Genomic DNA, 15,581 nt, shown 5'->3' on the forward strand with positions numbered 1-15,581 from the left:
AACGGTTGTTCCTGAGCCCGCTTCCTAGTAACACTAGCTAATTCTTCAGGTGGCAAATGGGGATGCAAATTAAGTTGTGCAGTGAAATTGGGCAAGCCGAATTTCGCGATCGAAGTTGATTCAACATGAGTTGGACAAACCCATTCAACATCAAAATTTATTATAGCTTCCTTCAACCTTTTCAATTTTTGCTTATTTCGTTTCTTGAACTGAGTAGAACCGGAGGGTTGTAGACTCAATGGGGTTTGGGGATGGAGATTGGTGTGGACATGGAGTGGAGTTGCGGGGGACCTTGATGCCATAAATAGTGGAGGTAGCGAATTTCTTATATTAGTCTTTGCTCATCATAACGATTCATTAGAAAACGTGACATTTTTGAACTATTTGAGCAAAAGGGTTTCGTCTGATATTGTAAAAATGCCGGAGAATCGTCGGAAAATGAATGGTTTGGAGCAAAATCTCCGGTTATGGTGAAAAAATGGGTTCTTGAAAGCATAAATCGGGAATTGAAAAGGAGGATTTTGGGTTGATGGTAATTAAATAAACAAAGAGTGGTTAAGAAAGAAAAAAATAAAAACAATTTAGGTCCGAACTTGCCTTTTTTTTTTGGTTGTCACCCGTTGTTCGGAGAGCCCCAACTAAATTCGAATCTGTCCAAATTTATTCGGCTCTAATGTGGAATCCGAGCAATGGGTGGAAACAAAAAAAATTTAAATAAAAATATATAAAATATTTTTTTTTAAAGAAAAAAGATTAAAAAATATATTAAGTCCCGCTTTAAGATTTGACTTTAATCCCCTAATATGTAATTATATGTATGTCAAAATTACTATTTCATTAATTATAGATGACTAAGGATAATACATTAACCAATAGTTCTTTTTAATAAAATTTAGCCCAAATTTTGGTTAAAGTTGAAACCATATAAATAAAATTGAAATTGAAGGAATATTCAATATTTTTGAAAAATCGAATCTGAAAAACAAAGCAGCCCGAAATCCCCTTCTCAGTTCCCGTCAAGAAACCATTTTTCTTCGCGGGAATCGGAGATTTCTCTCCAAACCCTTCATTTTCCGGCGATTCCCTAGCATTTTTACAGTAGCAACCAAAGCCCTTCTGCTCAAGTAGTAAAAAATGTCACGTTTTCCAATGAATCCTTATGATGAGCAGAGATTAATAGAAGAAGTTCAATACCTCCATTCTTTATGGCATCAAGGTCCCCCTCACCCCCATGTCCACCCCAATCTCCACCCCCAAACCCCAGTGAGTCTACAATCCTCCGGTTCTACTCAGTTTAAGAAACAAAATAAGTAGAAATTCAAAAGGCTGAAGGAAGCTTTAATAGATTCTGGTGTTGGATGGGTTTTTCCAACTCCTGTTGAATCGTCTCCGGTCACTCAATCTGGCTGGCCCAGTTTCACTGCACAACCAAGTTTGCAACCCCATTTGCCCACTGCTGAAGAATTGGCTAGTGTTGCTGGGAACCGGGCTCAGCAACAGGGGTTGAAGGCGGTATCGCAGTATTTGAAGTACTCAGTTGATGATGATGAGGAGGAGATGTATGAGGATGATGATGATATGGAAGTGGAAAAGGGGGAGAAAAATTTGAACTTTTTCGCCAAGTTGTTTGAGGAGGATGGTGGGTTGAGAGAGTATTATGAGAAGAACAATGAGAGCGGTGGGGAATTTATTTGTCTTGTGTGTAGTGGGGTTGGTAAGAAAGGGTGGAGTAAGAGGTTTAAGGATTGTGTGGGTCTTGTTCAGCATTCGATTACTATATCGAACACGAGGCAGGCACATAGGGCTTTTGGTCAGGTCATTTGTCGAATTCTTGGATGGGATATTAATAGGCTTCCATCCATTGTTTTGTCCGCAAGTGGTAAGCCTAGTGAATCTTCTGATAAACCGGTGGAGGCTCAGGTAATTTACTGTTATTTAATTGGATTTATCAAGGCATTGTCGTTATTGTTAAGTTTGTGTTATTTATTATAGAGATTAGTATGAAATGTGCCCCGAAAGAGTGGAACAGATAGAGAAAACATATTGTAGACCTATTTAGTTTGGGTCAACTGATTGATTGCTTGTTTTGTCCGTCGAGAATGTTGGAAATTTTAATAAAAATACTTCATCATGAACAATTATATTGGGAATTCTCATAGCTTGAGGCGTGTCAAAAGACTGTCCTTAGGTGTATTCTAGGATTCAACAAGTTCTTCTAGTATAAAATTAGGAGCACAAAAACTGACAAAGACTCAATTTGTGAAAAACCAAATACAATCTACTATAAGAAGGAGAATTTATCTTTTAATATATTACCAATAAGGGTTACCTCTCACGTGTAGTTTGCGAGCTATTGCATAGGAGCAGAGTTTCAACTCAATGGGCACGCAAAGGGTAGCGGCTGTGGTTTCCCCTGTCATAAAAATAAAATAAAAATATTACCAATAAGAAAAAAGACTCCAATGGTCACAAAATTACTCATAATCAGAAACCCATTAGCCAGAAAGAAAGCCTTGTCTATTAGATTTAATGCCAATAAATTGGCTTCAATGGTAATGACAATAACCATAGAGGAAAACCATGAAGGCATAAGCTCAACCATTCTAGTTTACATTGATTTAGCCAAGCAAAGCAAAATACTGTCTGTTCAGGTATTGTTGTCCCATAAATTGTATGTATTGATTTTTTGAAAATATGCAAGTACCAAGAATCAAACAGGAAGTTGAGAGAGAATAGGGGAAAGCCCTAGGAAGTACATGAGATAGAACCAGAATATATTTCATGAAATGAAGAGACAAAAAGAATTTTGTCTATTCTAGAAAAATCTACTGTTTGTATTCACACCAAGTAATCATAAACGGAAATAGTATTCTGTTTGACTAGGGTCTATGTTCAGGTATTAGGCTCCAAACTTCAGACTTCAAGTTTGGCCAATTCGAATGACGGATCCAATAAAACATTGCAGGGGAATGAGGATGCTGGTGGTAAAGATTGTTTGAGTGGTCTAAGCAATACAACAGATGCTGTAAATGTTGGCACTGATGAATTATCTCAGCAAAAACAGTCTTTTAGTAATGAAAACCAACAAGAAAATGGTGGTTGCTCCACAGCATTAGAGGTTAGTTTTATGCAGTTTCTAGATGCTTGGTCTTATAAAGTATTGGATAAGATTATGTCAGTGGTAGCTGACTTGTATTCTTTCTTTAGCACAACTCCCTAATTGAAGCCAATGTCAGCAATGAGATTCCTGAAACAGCAAATTAAAAGAGAACACAGAGGGTGCATCCAATTGTCCGGTAAGACTTTTGGTCGTTGAGAAGCGGTTCCATGAAAACCTACTTCTGGGTTACTTACCTTATTTAGTTTGTGTTTCTGAGATCAAACTTTCTCGAAGATCCACTGCTACCCCTCCTTTATCTCTTCCTTTCTCCAATGAAAAATTCCATTTTCATGTTCGTCTTAGACATGGCGTGTCTTCTTTCAGTCCTTTCTGGCTTCTGCTGTGGTAAGTGGTAACTCATAATTCTTTGGTGCTTAGTGAAGAATCATTTTAAGGGAATTGGGGTTTTTGGGAAGGATTCTTGGAATGTTAGCGGAAATGAATACGAGTCTGAGGTTCTGGATGATGAGTTAGGAGCTGAGAATAAGGATGAACTTTCTGTTTCTCCAGTGTCTTCTCCGGTTGTCACTCGTCAATCGGAGTAAAAACCCTAGCATTCCAACATATATTCTCACCATTTTTACTTTCCTTTGAAAAACCAGATTTCACCACAAAAATGATTCGAGTTGAGGTGGAAAAGAACCAGATCTGTAAGAAGAACAAGTCCTGGAACTAATGACAAAAGAGGTACAAATAACATGGCGGCTGACTATGGATTCAGAATGAAGAAAAAGAAAGGGATTTTAATGGAAACAAAAAGAGATTTAATGCTTAAAAAATTGTGAAGCGCGTGTAATAAACACAGAAAAAAAGTGAAGCGCGTGTAATACACACAGAGGATACTCATTTGGTTATTATGCCTCATTAACATTTAGGGTGACATTTATTCAATTTTAAAATAGTTTAGGGGTAATAGGACCCTAGTTAAGTTTATGTGTGTCGCTAGGATTTCAGGTATAGTTCGGGGATACTTGTGCCTTATCCCAAGATATAAAATAAAAATTGTGAACTACCACTTTATGGTGAGCAGTTCTTTCAAAAACTCTTATATATCTAGTGTTTAATATTTTATAAAAAAATGTAGTTAACTATTTATATCTTAGAAGGTTTTCTAAATATAGGTTAGATATGTGGATGAAAGATAGCTCGTCACAAAAAGGAATCAATCCTAAACAAGATTGTGAAGGTATGTTACCTGTAAGTATGGTTGTGACTTGTGAGAAAGGAGGTAGGTTCTTTGACCTGTTTAGCCGTCTACAACTCCACACAGGATAGGCTTTTCTAAATATAAGATAGATCAGAGTTTATCATAGACAGAATTTAGAGGTAGGTGTACCGTGAGTACATATGTGAGAAAGAGTGTTGCTTCTCGGACCGGGTTACCTGTCTACAAAGGATAGGCCTCTAAAGTTTAAACCATTGAATCTGACTTGTAGCCAAAAGTTTGTCAGCCTTTTTGCATTCTGAAGTGATCAAACAAAATAAATTAAGATGTAAAACCTTCACAATCACACATCACCTGCTTTTACCCATTCTACCAAAAGGAATTGTAGTCACTGTTTACACAACGGGTAAGGTATATAAATTTATAAAGGATTGCACATAATTATGAAGCATATTTCACGTAGTTAACTTGTCTTATATATATCTACTGCCAAAGAGAAAAGTGCTACTCAGCATTGAGTTGTCACTTCCCGGGTTCTTGCATATTCCCAGTGTCCCAGTTGTATCGTCATTTAACTACCAGTTCCCTCTTACTTTCTTAGACTTGTAACAAATTCATATATTCGATTTCATTACTTTTGATCTGAAATATGGATACTATCTGTCATCCAGGAACCATTGCCAGATGATATGATTGTTGCAAATGAAAAAAACAATGATGTTTCAAAAGAGACAACAATTGTCAGTGAGGAGAGTTGAATCTTGATGGACTTATAATTCAAGAACTTTGAGAATGCAACGTGAAACAGCTCATGCTTTTGAGATCTCTCGTTCCAGGAGATCATCTCTCATGATAATGATTGTTATATGATTGAGGGAAAAACTATACGTTAGTGATATAGGTGAAATTAATTTGTATGAGAAGACATAACTGTAAATGTGATGATACCTTAGTGATTTGTCTTTATTGTATGAATGTAATAGAGAAGATGCACTCAAAGTGGCTGTGCTGTTGAGAAAGTTTTTATACTTGGGAGGCCTATGCTTTAGTTATTATCTCTGTACCCCATGTTTTTTTTTTGACAGCTATGATGGCTTGGGCTGGTACGTATCTCGATTAATTTCATGAAATACGTGTCATCTCCTGCCAATACATCTACCTTCAATTTTCATCGCACAACCACCACAATTCACCTGCATTGCCAGTTACCCCTAATCATTATTCATTACAAACACCACCAATCACCTTTACCAGAATCAATTTAGATAGTCCTTTGTGGCTACGGTGGGGACTAGATCAACGCGTTATTGCTTCAAGAGAAACTCCCATCGAAGTTCACTATGAATCTTTAGGTACTTTTTATGAGAATTAAGTATGAACTAGGTTTGGTTTTGGGTAATTTTCTAGGTTTTGTGACTTCAAAAAAAGTTGTGGGGGTGGCATTTTTGGGTAAAGATTATTGCTGAGTGATGATTTGGGATCTTTAAAGAGAAGAACTTTGGAGGGTTGCTGTGGAAAATAAGGGTAGCAAGAAATAAACTAAGAAAATGGAAGAAGAGGCAGCCATTGATGATGAGCTTTGAGTAATTATCAGCTGACTAATATATTGTAGATTTTGAGTAAAGAACAAATTATTATGACAATGAAGTCATTTTCTGGTTTTATGCGACATAAAAGGTGGAATAACTAATACATGCATAAAATAACACATAAATTCTCTCATAACTAATTCTTAAATTACGAATATCTCCATAATTCTAACCAGCTACCAAACAATCTCTTAAAACATAATGATCATTTGGTTCGCACACTAAATTACTCAAGGATTTCTTTGAACTAGTTTATTCTATTTAGAAGTTGGATAAAATAATATTGTATCAAATTGGACGAGATAAGGTGAATATTTGTGATTAAGTTGAGAATAAATTTTATATCTATTTGGTTAAGAATAAATTTGTATTGTCAATAAAATATAATATGCCACTTTAACTAAGAGATATCTCATCTTATCTTGCATATCAGATTATTTAAAGATTATTTTTTGTTATCCTTGTATCAAACCACAATGGGTTGTTTGGTAGCTAATAAAGAAGTCAGTCAGTTATTAATTTTTGTATGAGTTATTTATTGTTTGTTAACTAGTTAGAAATTAAGTTCAAATATAAAATTAATACGACATTTGATTTGTAACATAGAAATCCAATAACTAATATATGTATAAACTATGAGGAAATTGATAAATTATTTTATTATGTAGAGTAAAAAATGAAATAACTAATACTCATATAATAAAGATCATATTAATTAACTAATAATACTTGCATAACTAAAATGTTTTTGCTAACACTTCAGAATACATGATAATTCGGCTTAATAATTTAATGTAATTTCCTCTAGTAGTTGTTGTTGTCACTTTTATTTTTTTTGTAGTTATTATATTAGTAATTATTTAGATAGTAGAAATTGGAATTCAAATAAGTATTTCAGAATGTACATCAAAGAATTGGTGAAAGAGACTAGACATTTCTTACACATTTAAAATTTGATGCAACCATTGCAACATATTGTTACTATAAATGATATACAAACTCAAAAACGTAAAACGGATCGAGAATGATCATGAGTAAGCTTAATGAGGATTGAAAGCAAAATTTTGAAACATTAAGCTGTAGTAAAAGAAGGATTTTAAAAGTTTCTTAGCTTATTGAAGTGTAATTTATGAGAATTTATGCACTAGGCTATTGACTACGAATTTCACTCTCTTGCATATACCATTATTTTGAAAATTGAAAAGAAAAGTCAGAAAACAGAATTAAGACTCATATCGATCTTGCGATTAATTCAAATAAAATTGTAACAGAGGGATTATAACAACCCGAAAATTTCCAAGCAAAGGCCTAAATCATTCTTCATTTGCAAAAATATCGTATTGGGTGATTCTTAAATTGTTCTTACGTGATTAGGTCAACTATTAGTGTGTGAATGAATTTTGATAGGAACCTTCAATGGGCGTACTTTGGACTTTAGAATGAGTTTTTGAGCCTTAAAATTCAATATAAATTCTATGGATTGGATCTACGGACCGTATAAACTTCTACGGGTCGTAGTTTGTACCCGTAGGATAAAATTTTAAGCTTTAAAATTTAATATAAATTTCACAGATGAAATCTACGGTCCGTAATCCTCATTCTCAGTTCCTGACCATAAGCCCTATGTGTCTGCCTCGTGTTCATATAGTAGTCGAATGGTGAATAAGGCCCACACAATCCTTAAACCTCTTACTCCACCCTTTCTTTCCAACCCCATGACACACAAGACCACTAAATTCCCCACCACTCTCACTGTTCTTCTCATAATACTCTCTCAATCCTCCATCCTCCTCAAACAACTTGGCGAAAAAGTTCAAATTTTTCTCTTCCTTTTCTACTTCCATAACATCATCATCATCCTCATCCTCATACATCTCTTCATCATCATCATCATCCTCATCCTCATACATCTCTTCATCATCATCATCATCATCATCATCAATTGAGTACTTCAAATATTCCGATACCATCTTCAATGCCTATTGTTGAGCCCGATTTCCAACAACACTAGCCGATTCTTCAACAGTGGACAAATGAGGTTGCGAATTTGGTTGTGCAATGAAACTGGGCAAGCCGGATTTCGTGATCGGAACCGATTCAACAAGAGTTGGACAAATCCATTCAACATTAGAATCTATTATAACTTCATTTAGCCTTTCCGATTTCTGCTTATTTCGTTTCTTGAACTAAGTAGAACCAGAAGATTGTAGACTCATTGTGGTTTGGGGATGAAGTGTGGACATGAGGTGGGGTTGAGGGGACCTTGATGCTATAAAGAATAGAGGTAGTGAACTTCTCGTATTAGTCTCTGCTCATCGTAATGATTCATTGAAAAACATGACATTTTTGAACTATTTGAGCAAAAGGGTTTCGTTTGATACTGTAAAAATGTCGAAGAATTGCCGGAAACTGAAGGGTTTGGAGCGAAATCTCCAGTTTCGATAAAATAATGAATTTTTGAAAGCAAAAATCGAGAACTGAAAAGGAGGATTTTGGGTTGCTGGAAATTAAATAAACAAAGAATGGTTAAGCAAAAAAGAAAAAAAAGGAAAACAATTTAGGTCCAAACTTGATTTATTTATTTTTTAGTTTCCCACCCGCTGTTTGGAGAGCCCCAACTAAATCCGAACCTATCCAAATTTTGTTGGTGCTCCAATGCACACTCCAACAACAATGGGTGAAAACCAAAAAAAAAAAAAAAAAAAGTCTAAGTTTGGACCTAATTTTTTTTTCCTTAACCACTCGTTGTTTAGTTAATTAACAGCAGCCCAAAATTCCTTTCTCAGTTCCCGCATTCTGCCTTCAAGAACCCATTTTTCTTCACCGGAACCGGAGATTTTGCCCTAAACCCTTCGGTCTCCGGCGTTTCTACAGTATTAGCCAAAATCCTTTTGCTCAAATAGTTCAAAATGTCAAGTTTTCCAATCAATCGATACGATGAGCAGAGATTAATACAAGAAGTTCACTACCTCCATTCTTTATGGCATCAAGGTCCTCCCCACCCCCATGTCCACCCCCAAACCCCAGTGAGTCTACAACCCTCCGGTTCTACTCAGTTCAAGAAAAGAAATAAGCAGAAATCCAAAAAGCTGAAGGAAGCTATAATAGATTCTGGTGTTGAATGGGTTTTCCCAACTCCTGCTGAATCGTCTCCGGTCACTGAATCCGGCTGGCCCAGTTTCACTGCACAACCAAATTCGCAACCCCATTTGCCCACTGCTGAAGAATTGGCTAGGGTTGCTGGGAACCGGGCTCAGCAACAGGCGCTGAAGGTGGTATCGGAGTATTTGAAGTGCTCAATTGATGATGATGAGGAGGATATGTATGAGGATGAAGATGAGGATGATATGGAAGTGGAAAAGGGGGAGAAAAATTTGAACTTTTTCGCCAAGTTGTTTGAGGAGGATAATGGGTTGAGAGAGTATTATGAGAAGAACAGTGAGAGTGGTGGGGAATTTAGTTGTCTTGTGTGTAGTGGGGTTGGTAAGAAAGGGTGGAGTAAGAGGTTTAAGGATTGTGTGGGTCTTGTTCAGCATTCGATTACTATATCGAACAAGAGGCAGGCACATAGGGCTTTTGGTCAGGTCATTTGTCGAATTCTTGGATGGGATATTAATAGGCTTCCATCCATTGTTTTGTCCGCAGGTGGTAAGCCTAGTGAATCTTCTGATAAATCGGTGGAGGCTCAGGTAATTTACTGTTATTCCATTGATTTATCAAGGCATTGTCATTATTGTTAAGTTTGTGTTATGTACTATAGAGATTAGTGTGAAATGTGCCCCGAAAGAGTGGAACAGATAGTGAATTCATATTGTCGACCTAGTTAGTTTGGGTCAACTAATTGATTGCTTGTTTTGTTCGTCAAAAATGTCTGAAATTTTACAAAATATACTTCATAATGAACACTTATATAGGGAATTCTCATAGTTTGAGGCGTGTCAGAAGACTGTCCTTAAGGTACTTCACCCGAAATAGGTGTATCCTAGGATTCAACAAGCTCTTCTAGTATAAAATTAGGAGCACAGAAACTGACAAAGACTCAATTTGTGAAATCCCCAACACAATCTACTATAAGAAGAAGAATTTATCTTTTAATATATTACCAATAAGGGTTACAGGTTACCTCTCATGTGTGTGGTTTGCGAGCTATTGCATAGGAGCATAGTTTTTACTCAATGGGCACGCAAAGGGTAGCAGTTGTGGTTTCCCCTGTCATAAAAATAAAATAAAAAATATTACCAATAAGAATCAAACAGGAAGTTGAGAGAGAATATGGGAAAGACCTAGGAAGTACATGAGATAGAACCAGAATATATATCATGAAATGAAGAGACAAAAAGAATAGTCTGTCTATTCTAGAAAAGTCCTACTGTTTGTATTCACACCAAGTAATCATAAATGGAAATAGTATTCTGTTTGACTAGAGTCTATCTTCAGGTATTAGGCTCCGAACTTCAGACTTCATGTTTGGCCAATTCGAATGACGGATCCAATAAAACATTGCAGGGGAATGAGGATCCTGGTGGAAAAGATTGTTTGAGTGGTCTAAGCAATACAACAGATGCTGTAAATATTGGCACTGATGAATTATCTCAGCAAAAACAGTCTTTTAGTAATGAAAACCAACAAGAAAATGGTGGTGGCTCCACAGCATTAGAGGTTAGTTTTATGCAGTTTCTATATGCTTGGTGGTCTTATTAAGTATTGGATTGGATTATGTCAGTGGTAGCTGACTTGTATTATTTCTTTAGCACAACTCCCTAATTGAAGCCAATGTCAGCAATGAGATTCCTGAAACAGCAAAAGAGAACACAGAGGGTGCATCCAATTGTCCGGTAAGACTTTTGGTCATTGAAAAGTGGTTCCATGAAAACCTACTTCTGGGTTACTTACCTTATTTAGTTTGTGTTTCTGAGATCAAACTTTCTCGAAGATCCACTGCTACCCCTCCTTTATCTCTTCCTTTCTCCAATGAAAAATTCCATTTTCATGTTCGTCTTAGAAATGGCGTGTCTTCTTTCAGTCCTTTTCTGGCTTCTGCTGTGGTAAGTGGTAACTCATAATTCTTCGGCGCTTAGTGAAGAAGCGTTTTAAGGGGTTTGGGGTTTTTGGGAAGGATTCTTTGAATGTTAGCAGAAATGAATACGAGTCTGAGGTTGTGGATGATGAGTCAGGAGCTGAGAATGAGGATGAATTTTCTGTTTCTCCGGCGTCTTCTCCGGTTGTCACTCGTCAATCGGAGTAAAAACCCTAGCATTCCAACACATATTCTCACCATTTTACTTTCCTTTGAAAAAACAGATCTCATCACAAAAACGATTCGCGTTGAGGTGGAAAAGAACCAGATCTGTAAGAAGACCAAGTTCTGGAATGAATGACAAAAGAGGTACAAATGACAAGGCGGCTAACTATGGATTCAGAATTAAGAAAAAGAAAGGGATTGTAATGGAAACAAAAAGAGATTTAATGCTTAAAAAATTGTGAAGCGCGTGTAATAAACACAGAAAAAAAGTGAAGCGCGTGTAATACACACAGAGGATACTCATTTGGTTATTATGCCACATCAACATTTAGGGTGACATTTATTCAATTTTACAATAGCTTAGGGGTAATAGGACCCTAGTTAAGTTTATGTGTGTCGCTGGGATTTCAGGTATAGTTCGGGGGTACTTGTGCCTTATCCCAAGATATAAAATAAAAAATTATGAACTACCACTTTATTGTGAGCAGTATTTCCAGAAACTCTTATATATCTAGTGTTAATATTTTATAAAATGTAGTTTACTATTTATACCTTAGAAGGTTTTCTATATATAGGTTAGATCTGTGGATGAAAGATAGCTTGTCACAAAAAGGAATCAATCCTAAACAAGATTGTGATGGTATGTTACCTGCGAGTATGGTTATGACTTGTGAGAAAGGAGGTAGGTTCTCCGACCTGTTTAGCCGTCTACAACTCCACACAGGATAGGCTTTTCTAAATATAAGTTAGCCCTATAGATGATATATAGCTCATCATGAAAAAGGTGTCGGTTTTAATTTCTAGACAAGATTGTGGAATAAGCTGGTCCATGATTATGGTTGTGGGAGAGAGGGTTGTTTCTGGGACCTAGTTAGCTGTCCAAAAATGAATGATGCCCCCAAATCACAAACACATTTGCCCACTCCTGAAGAATTGACCCGTTTTGTCGTTAACGAGGCCCACAGGCTCTGAAGGCTGTATCTGAATATTTGAGTACTCAGACAATGCTGAGGATGATGATGATGATGATGATGTTACCGAGGTGGAAGAGGGGATGCCAAGATTATAACTTTATTTGTTAAACTTTGGGGAGGATGCTGTGTTGTGATAGTATTGTGATGAGAACCGTGATAGTGGGGAATTTAGTTGTCTTGTGTGTTACTGGGTAAGAAAAGGTGGAGGAAGAGGTAGTAGGTTTGTGGAGCACTTATTCTGCATTCAATTGTTATAGTCAACACAAACAAAAGGCGGCCACTTAAGGCTTGTGGTCAGGTCATTTATGAAATTCTTGGATGGTGCATATAGGCTTCTATCCATTGTTTTATCTGCAGGCTGTAAGCTTGGTGAATCTTCTGATAAATTTTGAAGGCTCAGGTTAATTACTGATATTCCATTGGGTTTTAATTGGACATAGTCATCACCAATTGGGATTAAGGCATGATTGTTGTTGCCGTAGTTACATTGGGTCTTGTAGGGATAAATGTGAGTAGAGAACCTTTAGTTTTGAGAACCCCCAATTTGTTTTTATACTTTTTGGAATGAAAAATATCCCCAATAGATTGGAACATATTGAGGACTCGTATGGTTGACCCAGTTCATGTATTTTGGGTTGAGGAGAGGTTGCTTAATTGGTTCATTGATAGTCATCACCAAATTGACAATGGAGAATTTATTTGGGGGGGAGGGGTGGTAGGCGAGATAAAGGAAATAGAATTACAACAAATTTCTTTTGTCGTGCCGTTTTACGTTAACAAGTTAACATGTGTGGTCAAGTTTCCAATGTGATATAAAGATATTATGGTTCACACTGATTTGGCCAAGTAAACGGGCATACTGGTTGTTCAAGATAGCATCTTACCAAACTGACAATGGAGAATTTATTTGAGGGAGGGGACGTAGGCGAGTAGAAGGAAATAGAATTACAACAAAGTTCTTTTGTTGTGCCGTTTTACGTTAACAAGTTAACATCAGTGTGTTCAAGTTTCCAATGTGATTAACAATGAAAGTATAAGCTTAAAACTATATGGTTCACACTGAAAGTGGCATACTGGCTGTTCAAGTTAATCTTACCTCATAATTGAATCTGTAAACATTTTGAAATATTGCAGGGGAATGAGGGTGATGGTGGTAAGAACAGTTTGAATGGTCAAAGCAATACCAGAGATACTGTAAATATTAGCAGCAGTGAGTTATCTCAGCAAAACAGGTCTTCCGGTAACGAAAACCAGCCAGAAAATGGCGGTTTCTCCACAACGTTAGAGGTTAGTTCTATGCAGCTTCTATATGTTTGGTCAGATACCTTTTGAATTTGACTGTATTGAAGGAAATAATGTCAGTGGTAGCTGACTTGTACTCTATCTTTTGCACTAGTCCACAAGTGAAGCCAATGCAAATGAAGATGTTAGCAATGGAATACCCGAAACAGCAAAAGAGAACGCAGAGGGTGCATCCAATTGTCTGGTAAGGCTTTTGGTCTAGCATTCTTCATTGAAAGTTTGTTCTGTTAAGATCTGTTTCTGGTTTGTTGCCTTCTTTGTGTTGTGTTTCTGAGATGAATAATTTGTTAACTATCACTTTTCTCGTATCTCTTCCCGCAACTCAACATATCCATCTTTTAATATTTGATAAACATGTACTTGACTAATAAAAAAAGGAAGTTTCTAAATGTAAGTTAGAGACAGCTCATCACAAAAATGAGACAAAATTTTGGAGGTAGGTGACCGCTGAACATGGCTGATAGAAAGAGGGTTGGTCCTCCAAACCTGGTTAGCAGTCCACACAGGATAAAGCCGTTTCTAAATATAAGTTAGATCTATAGATGATAGATAGCTCATCAAAAAAAGGAGTTTATCATAGACAGAATTTGGAGGTATCTGTACCGTGAGTACATATGTGAGAAAGAGTGTTGCTTCTCGGACCGGGTTAGCTGTCTACAAAGGATAGGCCTCTAAAGTTTAAACCATTGAATCTGACTTGGTGTAGTCTGAAGTTCGTCGCAGTCTCAATGTTCTCTCGTCGGTGATGTGTTGCACATCCACTCAGTGCTCCCAGGTATAATCTCATTCTGAAGTGATCAAACAAAATAAATTAAGATGTAAAACCTTCACAATCACACATCACCTGCTTTTACCCATTCTACCAAAAGGAATTGCAATCACTGTTTACACAACGGGTAAGATATATAAATTTATAAAGGATTGCACATAATTATGAAGCATATTTCACGTAGTTAACTTGTCTTATATATATCCACTGCCAAAGAGAAAAGTGCTACTCAGCATTGAGTTGTCACTTCCCGGGTTCTTGCAATTTCCCAGTGTCCCAGTTTTATCGTCATTTAACTACTAGTTCCCTCTGACTTTCTTAGACTTGTTATAAATTCATATATTCGATTTCATTACTTTTGATCTGAAATATGGATACTATCTGTCATCCAGGAACCATTGCAGATGATATGATTGTTGCAAATGAAGAAAACAATGATGTTTCGAAATAGACAACAATTGTCAGCGACGAGAGTTGACTGTTGATGGACTTATTATTCAAGAAGTGCAACGTGAAACAGCTCATGCTTTCAAGATCTCCCATTCCAAGAGATCATCTCCTTCATGATAATGATTGGTATATGATTGAGGGAAAAACTATAAGTTAGTGATATAGGTGAAATTAGTTTGTAGGAGAAGACATAACTGTAAATCTGATGATACCTTAGTGATTTGTCTTTATTGTATGAATGAAATTGAGAAGATGCACTCATCATTGGCTGTGCTGTTGAGAAAGTTTTTATACTTGGGAGGCCTATGCTTTAGTTATTATCTCTGTGCCCCATGTTTTTTTTTTTGACAACTATGATGGTTGGGGCTTGTACGTTTCTCGATTAATTTCACGAAATACGTGCCATCTCGTACCAACACATCTACCTTCAATTTTCATCGCACAACCCCCACAATTCACCTGCATTGCCAGTTACCTCTAGTCATTATTCATTACAAACACCACCAATCACCTTTACCAAAATCAATTCAGATAGTCCTTTATGGCTTTGGGGGCAACTAGATCAATGCTTCAAGAGAAACTCTCATCGAAGTTCACTATGAATTTTTAGGTACTTTTTATGAGATTTATGGACGACCCCTTTTTTTACGTCCCTACGTTCCCCCCATGAGGCGACATGGGGGCAAGAAAAGGTAAGGGTGGGATGGGGTTTCTCTCGCTTTTGGCATAGCGGGCCTCCAGTGGGAGGCTCGCATGACAGGCTATTAACTCAGTGGTAGAGCACACCCCTTGATAATTGCATCGTTGTGCATCAATCACTGTAGCCGGTCTCTCCACTACTACTAGTCACCATCACTAATCACTAGCATCGCACATTCATCACCTTTGACCATCACTACACAACCATCATCGCCAACCCCCTCTACCAAC

The 15,581-nt window shown here is 36.9% G+C and overlaps 1 pseudogene; it reads left to right on the forward strand.

Annotated features, from left to right (window-relative positions):
- Positions 1–1,134: 1,134 nt before the first annotated feature.
- Positions 1,135–13,672, forward strand: LOC125817727 (uncharacterized; annotated as a pseudogene).
- The last annotated feature ends 1,909 nt before the right edge of the window (positions 13,673–15,581 follow it).

The sequence above is a fragment of the Solanum verrucosum genome, unplaced genomic scaffold (assembly GCF_900185275.1).
Source record: "Solanum verrucosum unplaced genomic scaffold, falcon-dt-bn FXZP01000280.1, whole genome shotgun sequence".
Lineage (NCBI taxonomy): Eukaryota > Viridiplantae > Streptophyta > Magnoliopsida > Solanales > Solanaceae > Solanum > Solanum verrucosum.